Source organism: Colossoma macropomum, unplaced genomic scaffold, assembly GCF_904425465.1.
Source record: "Colossoma macropomum unplaced genomic scaffold, Colossoma_macropomum, whole genome shotgun sequence".
Lineage (NCBI taxonomy): Eukaryota > Metazoa > Chordata > Actinopteri > Characiformes > Serrasalmidae > Colossoma > Colossoma macropomum.
In genome coordinates, this window is record NW_023494795.1 from 41006360 (window position 1) to 41017304 (window position 10945).

Here is a 10945-nt window from a genome sequence, read left to right on the forward strand (position 1 = left end):
CCTGGTCATTCTGACTGACCTGCAGCTGTTGGTCTTTTTGGGAAGTCCAATTAAGAGACCATTACAGTAATCCAGCCTTGTGTTTGTAAATGGTGTACTGCTTATCCAACTGGGGACTTTCTGAGGTTTTAATGAATTAATTCATCTATTTATGTGCTTTTATTAGCTGTTAATTTTATTTATATGTTTACTTCAACCTGATATTCAAATGACCCTTAGCTGATCAGCAGTCAGTGATAAGTTTGATAATATAAATCTAAATTATCACAACTGTTTGGACATCAGTAGAAAACCTATAAACTCAAGGGTCAGACAGGGATAAGCAGAGAAGTTCATGTCCTTTTTTTTCTTCTATAGAGCAATAACTAAAATTAAATAAATTACTGAACTTGAAAATGTCAAATGATAAGTAAAATTAATACATCACACTGACCACACCCTATGTTGAGCATGTGGATAGCTATAGTTAGAAACTCAAAAGAAGTTAAGCCACAATTTATGTGAGAAGCAGTTTATGTGTGAATCCAAATATGAGTGATCAAGACTGAACCCTTTCTGTGTCAAATTCTCTGTTTCTTTAGCTGCTCCTATATCTGTGTGATAATCCATCACAGAAATCCAGTTCAAACATTTCCTGAATCTGTAGAGTCGCGCTTTCCATTCCATCTTGTCACGAGATCGTATGTGACTCACATCCGGAGTTATGAGGCTATGAAGAGGGGCTGAGATACACGTCATCTGCCTCTCACCATGTGGAACTGGTGGATTCATGTGTCCATCTACATTTTGTGTAAAACTGACCAATGGACACTGAGGAAATCACTACCTAGACAGCAAGCGCGTTCGGGCCGGATTACCTTGGCCGTCACAGGCGCCTCATTTAAAAGTTGCCCCTCCCCTTTTTTTCCCCCTCAGTCCTCTGCAGTCGTCAGTTGACTATGACTGTATAACTTGCTGCTGCTTTTGAGGTAAGGTGTGTTTTGTATTTTAAATATTTGCACATTTATTAGAATTACGATCAGGAATCTTGGATTTTATGTTTTAACTTTTAATATGTTATTCAGTTTGACAAGCAAATAAGCTGAGTGGTGGAGTCGCTGGAGGGGAGGACGTCAGTGCTAGCTAACTTAGCTAACTAACTAGGTTAATTAGTTATGTTAGCTGAGGTAGTGAGTCAAAATGTCTCATTCCAACCTAAATTAACATTCGAGATTTCTCTTTAATTATGTTTAATAACGACATACTCTTAATCTTACATCATCCCCCTCGCCCGGTGTGTAACTAGCTAGCTAGCTTATCTGGGTTGTACTGTGAGAGGCAACTGTTAGCATTCATTGGAAAATGTGAAAATGTTCTAAGAGCAGCTTTAATATCCATTAGCTAGAACCTAAAGTTAACCTATATTGTGGTGTGGAGCTAGCCAGCTAACGTTAGCTAGCTAAGCTGTATTAGCCAGTTAAAGCACTAACGTTAGTTTAACCATCTTATTTTTTTATCTGCTTTTTTGTAGTGTCGGATTTTACTATTTTTTACTTAAAGAAATGGTAGGTTAACGTTACTTTTAATTATTTTTTTCTTGAAACTGCTGAAATAACATAAACCAGTAACACAGTCCTCGTATTGGGTTTAAAGTGTGTAAAATACCCCTCAGAAACAGAACCGGGTTCCCTTTGCTTAATCTTTTATTAGACGAAGCTTCAGCTCTCACACTGCTGCTCCCGCGGCCGCTTCAGACTCAGGGTCAGTCTCAAAATTACGAAGAGAAAGTGTTTCTGCTATCATTACTAGCATTATTATTATTGTCTATATATGTACATCTGCTGATATGTTCAGAAGCATCAGCAGAGCTATTTACAGAGATACTAAAGCTACTACTACTAGTAATAATAATAATAATAATAATAGCTTCACTTGTTTCGTCTTGTAATTTTGAGACGGTCTCTGACTCTGAAGCAGACGCGGACAAGCACAGTGATAGCGTGAGTTGAACCTTCTGGTAAAAATAAAAGAACAGAAAAAAGAACAAGAGAAGAACAGCGCAGTTCGGTACAAACTGGGTTTGTTGTGTTTATCTTTAATAATGTAATTAATCCAGTAACACAGAACGTAATTGCGAATGTCACACGAACTTTACCGTCCGATGTGGTGTGTGTAGCCTGATTGTGTGAAAGCTGAGACATGGCCGTGGTGGTCTAAGGTGGTCCTAAAACGGTCACAGTAATGCAGCCGTGTTTTTATACATACATGCAGCTGCCTGCAGCACCGAGCGCGTTTACCTACCGCAGCTCAGTCATGTTGACGTGTCGGAATACTGTTTCACGGTATGGTTTGCATTAAATAAACCAATAAAAGACCGTGTTTTAGCGTCATTATGGGCTGTTACTGCGGCAGCTCGGCAACTCTTACCGGGTTCAGGCCAAGGCCCGATATATAAAACGGACACGCCTAATTAAAAAACATTCCCCTTTCTTTTTTCCTGCTCAGCGGTCTACAGTCATCCGTTGATATTGACCTGTAAAGTTTGCTGCTGACTTTGAGGTAAGTTATTCATTACTTTCGATATCTGCACATATGTGATCAGGTACCACAAATTATTACATTTGTTTAAATTATTACATTTATTTTAAAATATTTTATTCAATTTGACAATCAAATAAGCTTAATGGTAGAGGAGTACAGACAATTTTAGTTCTGTTAAAACAAATTACTGTTAGAGTCTTCTCTTTGACTGTCTTTAAGTTCAAACAAATTTTACCTCTCCGCCAGGGCCAGTCTCCTACACCTCTCCGCTAGGGCCACCCTCCTACACCTCTCCCCGCCAGGGCCAGCCAGCCTCCTACACCTCTCCCTGCCAGGGCCAGCCAGCCTCCTACACTTCTCCCCGCCAGGGCCAGCCTCCTACACCTCTCCACCATGGCCAGCCTCCTACACCTCTCCCCACCAGGGCCAGCCTCCTACACCTCTCCCCACCAGGGCCAGCCTCCTACACCTCTCCCCACCATGGCCAGCCTCCTACACCTCTCCCCACCATGGCCAGCCTCCTACACCTCTCCCCACCAGGGCCAGCCTCCTACACCTCTCCCCACCAGGGCCAGCCTCCTACACCTCTGCGCCAGGGCCAGCCTCCTACACCTCTGCGCCAGGGCCAGCCTCCTACACCTCTCCCCGCCAGCGCCAGCCAGCCTCCTACACCTCTCCCCGTCAGGGCCAGCCAGCCTCCTACACCTCTCCCTGCCAGGGCCAGCCAGCCTCCTACACCTCTTCCTGCCAGGGCCAGCCAGCCTCCTACACCTCTCCCTGCCAGGGCCAGCCAGCCTCCTACACCTCTCCCTGCCAGGGCCAGCCTCCTACACCTCTCCACCATGGCCAGCCTCCTACACCTCTCCGCCAGGGCCCGCCTCCTACACCTCTCCGCCAGGGCCCGCCTCCTACACCTCTCCGCCAGGGCCAGCCTCCTACACCTCTCCCCGCCAGGGCCAGCCTCCTACACCTCTCCCCGCCAGGGCCCAGCCTCCTACACCTCTCCCCGCCAGGGCCAGCCTCCTACACCTCTCCGCCAGGGCCAGCTTCCTATACCTCTCCGCCAGGGCCAGCTTCCTATACCTCCGCGCAGGGCCAGCCTCCGACACCTCTCCGCCAGGGCCAGCTTCCTACACCTGTCCACAAGGGTCAGCCTCCTATACCTCTCTGCCAGGGCAAGCCTCCTACACCTGTCTGCAAGGGTCAGCCTTCTACATCTCTCTGCCAGGGCCAGCCTCTTTCACGCCCTTTTTTTAGCCACTTTATCTAGACTGGCCTCTGTTGTTTTCCTCTGTAACCAATCTCTTTCACCACTTCTTTATATCCAACTTCCTCCATGTCTGCTATAGAGTGAACATTCTTCTTCTAAGGTTTCACCCACCCTTTGAAAGGTCATGACCCCAATAAAACTGTGGGCTGCAAATATTGGCTGATTTGGGCCAACCAATGACTTGGTCAGACTCTTAATTGGACAGTAGTGCCAGTACTCCTCTGGCAGCAGACTCATTCTTATCATGTATTTTCAGTGTTGTAATTGTAATGGCTATTACAAATTTCAGTGTACATCAAAAAATCTAGATTAAGTCTAGGAGAAATCGCTAGATTATTCAATTACTAAAATAATCGATAGTGACAGCCCTGTTTTAAATAGTTATTAATGCCAGTTATCCTTTATTATTGTGCTGACGAGCAGAGTTTATAAACCTTTTTTTGAGGTATTTGGTTTTATGTTTCCCTTTTTGAATTTACCGTTTTGTGAAAACATTCATTATAAATGATTTGTAAAAAATTATGTGGGATATGGAGCTGTTGTTGACTCTGGAATGGATCCGGTGCAGATGCAACAAGTCAGGGCCGGATCCGTTCTAGAGACAGCTGCTAATATCAGCTTGAGCTTGGACCTCTTCTGAACTGGGTCTGTGCCACATTTGGGCCAGATATGAAGATAATATTCAGACCTGCACCAATTCAGGGCCAGATGTAACGCTGTTCTTTGCTCATCTGGGCCGGTTTTTAATCTGTTTTGGTGCAGATCCGTAAAACAGATCAGTTCCGGTACTGGGCCGTTATGCAAAAAGACACCGGGCCAGCTCTGCTTTGCGGATCTGGACCAGATGCAGCGCTACATTTGGCCCTAATCAGGCGCAGTGTACATTTGTTGTCTGGGTACCCAGATAGTAAAATTATTCTGGCCCAGATCTGGCCCACATCCCCCATTTTCATCTGGCCCACTTGCCACATGGATTGACGGCACTTGGGTGGACCTCTCTCGCCTGCTAGATGTGGGCCACATCCGTACCAGATTAGGGCCACAAGTCAGCCAAAAGTGATCCACACAACTGGGCCTGATCTGGGCCAGAAGCTGACCATAGGATGTGGGCCATATCTGGAACAGATCCATGCCAGACTCATTCAGATGGCAAAATTATTCTGGCCCTGATCTGGCCCACATCCGCCCCCCCCGTTTTCATCTGGCCTACTTGCCACACGGATTGACTGCACTTCGGCGGACCACTCCCAGTGGCTAGATGTGGGCCACATCCGTACCAGATTAGGGCCACAAGTCAGCCAAAAGTGATCCACACAACTGGGCCTAATCTGGGCCAGAAGCAGACCACAAGGACTGACCCATCACACCAGAAACCCTTTATTCTTCATTCAGTCCACATCGGAGACACGTGAAATGGCGTGCAGAGAGTTTACAGCTGCTGAAGTTGCTGGAGCGGTTTTGGAAAGTAGTGATGAAGATAACGGAGCACTTTGTTGTGAAACGAGTGTCACGTTATATGATGCTTTAAAGGAGAGTTTAAGAAGATATGAACAAAATGCCCTCAGACCACAGAGGGTTAATAAACCAGGTTGGCCTGACAAGTGGACATAGTTGTAATGTTGTTGAAGTTTGAGATAAAAGGTTGCCATGCTTTATAGAATTTACAAGTGGAGCCTCTCAGTCTATACTTAACTAATTAAATCTAACAGCCAAGCAAATTCAGAAGGAAGACCCACCTACTTTTGACACAACTTTCAGCAACCGAAGCAACTTGTCAAACAATGTGGCTTAGCCACTTTGATGCAAGCCCTAAATCTGCATCGAAAAGGAGGTGGTGCAAAAGCTTTGACATTACATTAACTGTTTCTAGAACGCTCATCACTAGCTTCTATGCTTTAACTTATTTGTGCTGAGACAGTTAAAGTATGTCATATTTTTTGGGCTTGTCCTCTACGTTTAGGCCTCGTGTTTGCTAATGTCTTTTATTTTTGTTAATAGATCCATGAATATCAGTATGGGATGGGATGGTCAGCTCATGTTTCTCTTTTTGAAGGTAAGACAATGTTTTCTGTGGTAGGAGAGATCTTTTCGGGTTGCACAATGACGTTGGAGTCACATTTGTTGAACTCGAGGAGAAAAATGTTTAGGTGAGGCTGAGTTACTGAACTAAAATCTTCATTTTATTCATTTTACTACAGAACAAAAAGAACTCTACAATGTTATTCTAGGTGGATTTAATCTGAACTTCTACTTTGTGTAAATGTTTGTTTATGCACATGAACAACATTGGATATTGGCATCAGCACACTATCCCCATATCAGTGCATCCCTAGATGAAAATCAGTATGTAATGGCCTTATTTACATTTTTGGTGGGGTATGAATTTTCTCTAGCTGCTGTTTCGTCTACCTTGGCTTCAGTTAACCTGCTGTGCATTATTTGCTTTGCCTTATTTAAGTAGTTTGCTTAAAATACTTTTATTTTCCTATTTAGTTTTTAGTTAGACTTCCTTTATTTGTTTATTGCTTCTATTGCTTGGGGAAAAACTACTATTTTGCAGTAAAGAGTATCTGAATGTTAAATGAGTATTGAGTATTGAAAGAGTGTTGGTTTGGGGTCTGACTTGAGAACCGGGGTGCCTGGTAGGTATGAGAGTGTGGAAATTAATTAACTCTTTTTTTTTTCTAATCATATGGTGTTTGAATAGCTGGGGGACAGTCCGTCTCAGGTGCATGAGGTTTTTCCCTCTCTCTCTTTTCATCCAGGCCTCATTGGTCTCGAATGGCTGATTTGTAAGCAGCAGAGGAAATTTTAGAGCTTATAATTTTAGCTTGAACTGGAATGTTGGGTTTTTTTTAATGTAGTTGGTGCCATTTGGTAATGGAAAAGAATGAAGCACTTGTCTGCGTGTGCTAGTTCACTTCCCCTCTTTATTAATTGTTCAGTTTTGAAAGTCGTGTGTCTGCCTCTCCAGTCAGAAGTGAGCCTGTGCTCGTTTGATATTGAGAGGACTTTTGTAAGGATGGTATTTATAACTGTTAGTTGAGGGCGTTCTGCTTTGCACTAAGGCCAAAGCTCTATGGCAGTGGTTTTCAAACTGTAAATCCAACTCGTGGGGGATGAGTGGGTTGCGAGGAATATACTACATGTATATAATACATACACACATATATATGCATGGCTTTTAACTCTCTGCATGCAGGACGCTACCTGCCGTTACAAAAATCCACAAAATATACTCTGTGATCCCTTTTGTTGCCATGCTGCAGTGCTGATCAGATTAGAGCTGAGTGGACTTCTAAACTAGCTGACAAGAAGAATCAGAACACATTTAAATAAAACATGCACTGTTCAACTAAATATTAATGAAATGTATTTGTGTTCATAGTGAAGAGCTGAATAGATTACATCTAAAATCTGTATACAGAACAAATAAGTGATATTTTATTATTTCTCTCTCCTGCCATCTCATCAATGTCTGCCTATGCATGGTTCATTGCTTGAAAGATCAGAATAAAAAAGGGCTGAAAGTGTAGCGTTTTTGGTGTGTTTGTCTTATTTCACTTCACAGAATTGTTGATAGATAAAGGTGATAAAAATTTAACAAGTGACACACACTTTAAAATGATCTTCAAGGGTTCTTAATAAAGAAAATGATTCTATATAGAACCATAAACACTCAAAGAACCCCTTGCATAAGTTCTTCACGCTGATGGAGAATGTGCTGTATATGGTTCTATATAGAACCTTTTTTTGAAAGGGTTCTACACAGCCCTAAAAAGGCTCTTCTATCGTTACGGTTTCAAGCTTATATCAATAGAAGTACCCTTTTTGGTGATTATATATAGAACCCTTTACAAAAAGGTTCTATATATAACCATCTACAGCACATTCTCTATCAATCTGAGGAACGCTCTCACAATGAAAAGAATCCTTTACTTATGCAAAGGGTTCTTTGAGTGTTCATGGTTCTATATAGAACAGTTTTCCTTATTAAAGAAAAAGTAAGTGCACCCCTACATATATCACTGCTTCAAATGTGTCAAATTGAAATTAGGTGCTAATGATTGGAACATTGTTGAAGAATGTGTTGAAAAGAATTGTCTTATTTAAAGCTCAGATATCTAGACTGCTTTGCTGTTTGTGATTGGAATATGTGGGATCATTATGCCTAGATCAAAAGAGCTCTCTGAGGCCTTCAGGGGAAAAAAAAAAAGTTGTAGATGCCTGCGAGTGTGGGAAGGGGTTTTAATAAGATATCCAGAATAGAGGAAATAAAACCTTCCACTGCTCAGAAGATCATCTAAAAGTAGAGAAGATTTAAAACCACTGTCAACCTGTCCAGGCCACCCCAATAAATTAACTTGAGACCATAAGATGCTAAAAAATCTCTAAGAACCACAACATTTCATTACAAGATCTGCAGGTAGTTCCTACCTCATGCATCTACCAGAAAAAGTCTGCACAAAGTTGACCTACATGGGAGGTGCTGCAGGCGAAAGCATTTGCTAAAAAGACATCGGGGTAAGACTAATGTTTGGTAATGAGTATATAGGCAAGTACCTGGAGTTCTGGAACAATGTCCTTTGGACAGATAAGTCAAAGATAGAGCAGTTTGACCACAGTGCCAGAAGCCATGTTTTGTGAAAACCAAAGGCATTTGATCAGGTAAACCTCATCAGCTGTAAAGCATGATGGAGGACGTTTTATGGTTTGCAGCTACCTTGCTGGTTATCTTGCATTCATAGAATCAAGTATGGACTCTCTTTCATACCAGAGGGTGCTTGAGGAGAATGTGAGGCCATCTGTAAAAAAATTGAAGTAGACCTTCCAACAGGATAATGATCTCAAACATAGAAGTAAATCCACCGAGGAATGACTCAAGGAAGAAATGGAGCATTGTGGAATGGTCTAGTCAAAGCCCAGATCTGAATCGCATCAGAATGCTGTGGGGGGTCTGTACATTTAAGAACCCCCTCAAACATTTCGCAGTTGAAAGAATTCTGCATGGAGGCATTATAGGAAATGCCTACATAAAGTTGCTTCTGCAATCCCTGTTACTGAAGCCAGGGGTGTACTTACTTTTTCAAGCAACAAAAATGGCATCTCAGTAATTGATGATGGCAAAGTCAAAGTTTCCAATAGAATTTTTCTTCTATTACATGTTTATTTAAACTCATTAAGCACTTTATTAGGCACATCTACCTTGTATCTACACTCATTCTGCATTTTATCAGCTCCACTGACCGTATAGTTTCACTATGTAGTTCTACAGTTACAGACTGTAGTCCATCTGTTTCCCTGCATACTTTGTTACCCTGTTCTTCAATGGTCAGGACTCCTACAGACCAGGTATTGTTTGGGTGGTGGGTCATTCTTAGCACTGCAGTGACACTGACATGGTGATGTTTTAGTGTGTGTTGTGCTGGTGTGAGTGGATCAGACACAGCAGTGCTGCTGGAGTTTTTAAACAACTCAGTGTCACTATTGGACTGAGAACTAAAAACAGCATCCTGTGGGCAGCGTCTTGTGACCACTGATGAAGGACTAGAGGATGACCAACACAAACTGTGCAGCCGTAGATGAGCTATCGTCTCTGACTTTACATCTACAAGGTGGACCGACAAGGTAGGAGTGTCTAATACAGTGCACACAGTGTTTAAAAACCAAACAACACCTGCTATCTGGTGGTCCTGACCATTGATGAACAGGGTGAAAGGGGGCTAACAAAGTATGCAGAAAAACAGATGGACTAAAGTCTGTAACTATAGAACTACAAAGTGCTTCTATATGGTCAGTGGAGCTGAAAAAATGGACAATGAGAGTAGCTACAAGGTAGGGGCACCTAATAAAGTGCTTAGTGAGTCTACATATACTGTTTAACTGAGGATCAAATGTTATAATGATCATGCGTCAAAAAAAGAGAAACATTTAATGGGTGTGCTTACTTCTTCACATGACAAACTGTATTATAACAAGCTAAATCTAAGGTGGATTTGCTTGTGGTTTCTGACATTGTATCACAAACATGGACTGAAGTAAAAGGTTCAGGCTTCAAGGTGGCTGATACTGTTAGCTAAGCTAATGTACTTTAGTCAGTGTTTATAGATAACAGTATATCATACAGTGTCAGAAACCACATAAGAATTCTGTTAGATTTCTGGCTGAGCCGTTGCTTTAAAGGGTTAAAAACTGAAATGTGAAATGTGTAGCATTTGGAGCTGTCTAGAAGCCTGATAGAGTCCATTCACCTGAAAATGCCACACTGAACCCGCTCAGCAGGAGCCCGGCACTGACTGCCCGTCTGAAAAGACCTGGCCGATTGGCCCCCTGGATCAGGCCCCATTTCACACACGTCCAATCAGTGCTCATTAACCGCCCGCTGTGCGTCCTCATCTGGGTTTCTGCACTTTCGTCCACCTCCTGCCTCGCGGGCCTGAGGATCCACCCCTCAAATCAATACCAGCCATTCAAATTAAGCACTAAATCTGCTCAGGACAGGAGAATGAGGTGATAATTGAGCTTCACATTTAGACTGGCACAGTTTCTGATCCCAGCCCATGAGCTTTAAAATGACCCTGGCAGTCCCTGTCCATTAGTTTCATCTTTCGGCCACAATTCTGACGAGAATTTCCTGTAGACTGGGATTTTTGCCACTGCTGGTAGACCTGTGTGACCATATACTTCGATATACCTGCAAATTCCGCTACTTCCTTCACACTTTGGCCTTCCCTAAATGTAATCACTCTTTTTTGCCTCATTAACATCTGCTTTGCGACCAATTTTCCACATATCGAACAAGACATTCACTGCACTGTACCACCTCTTCTCAATCTATGAATCCCGTCACACACCCCGCAGGTATTTATAGCCTGATCAACACCATCTGCAGGAGCCTGAAGTTACTACCACCTTAAACAGGCAAAGTGATTTATTTTTGCCTTTTTATTTTCGTCTTAGTCAAGTCAAGTCAATTCAAAGAATATTTTTACATGAATTACTGTGAGGAAGCACAAAAAAAAGAATTCACTGGGTGTCAAATTTATTCTACATTCTAGTCAATCTGAACAAAAATATGGGTTGAAAGGGCAATTCACCTGCTGAGTTAATTGGCCAACCCATCATGCTCTGTTAGATGTGTTCTATTGTGTGCTC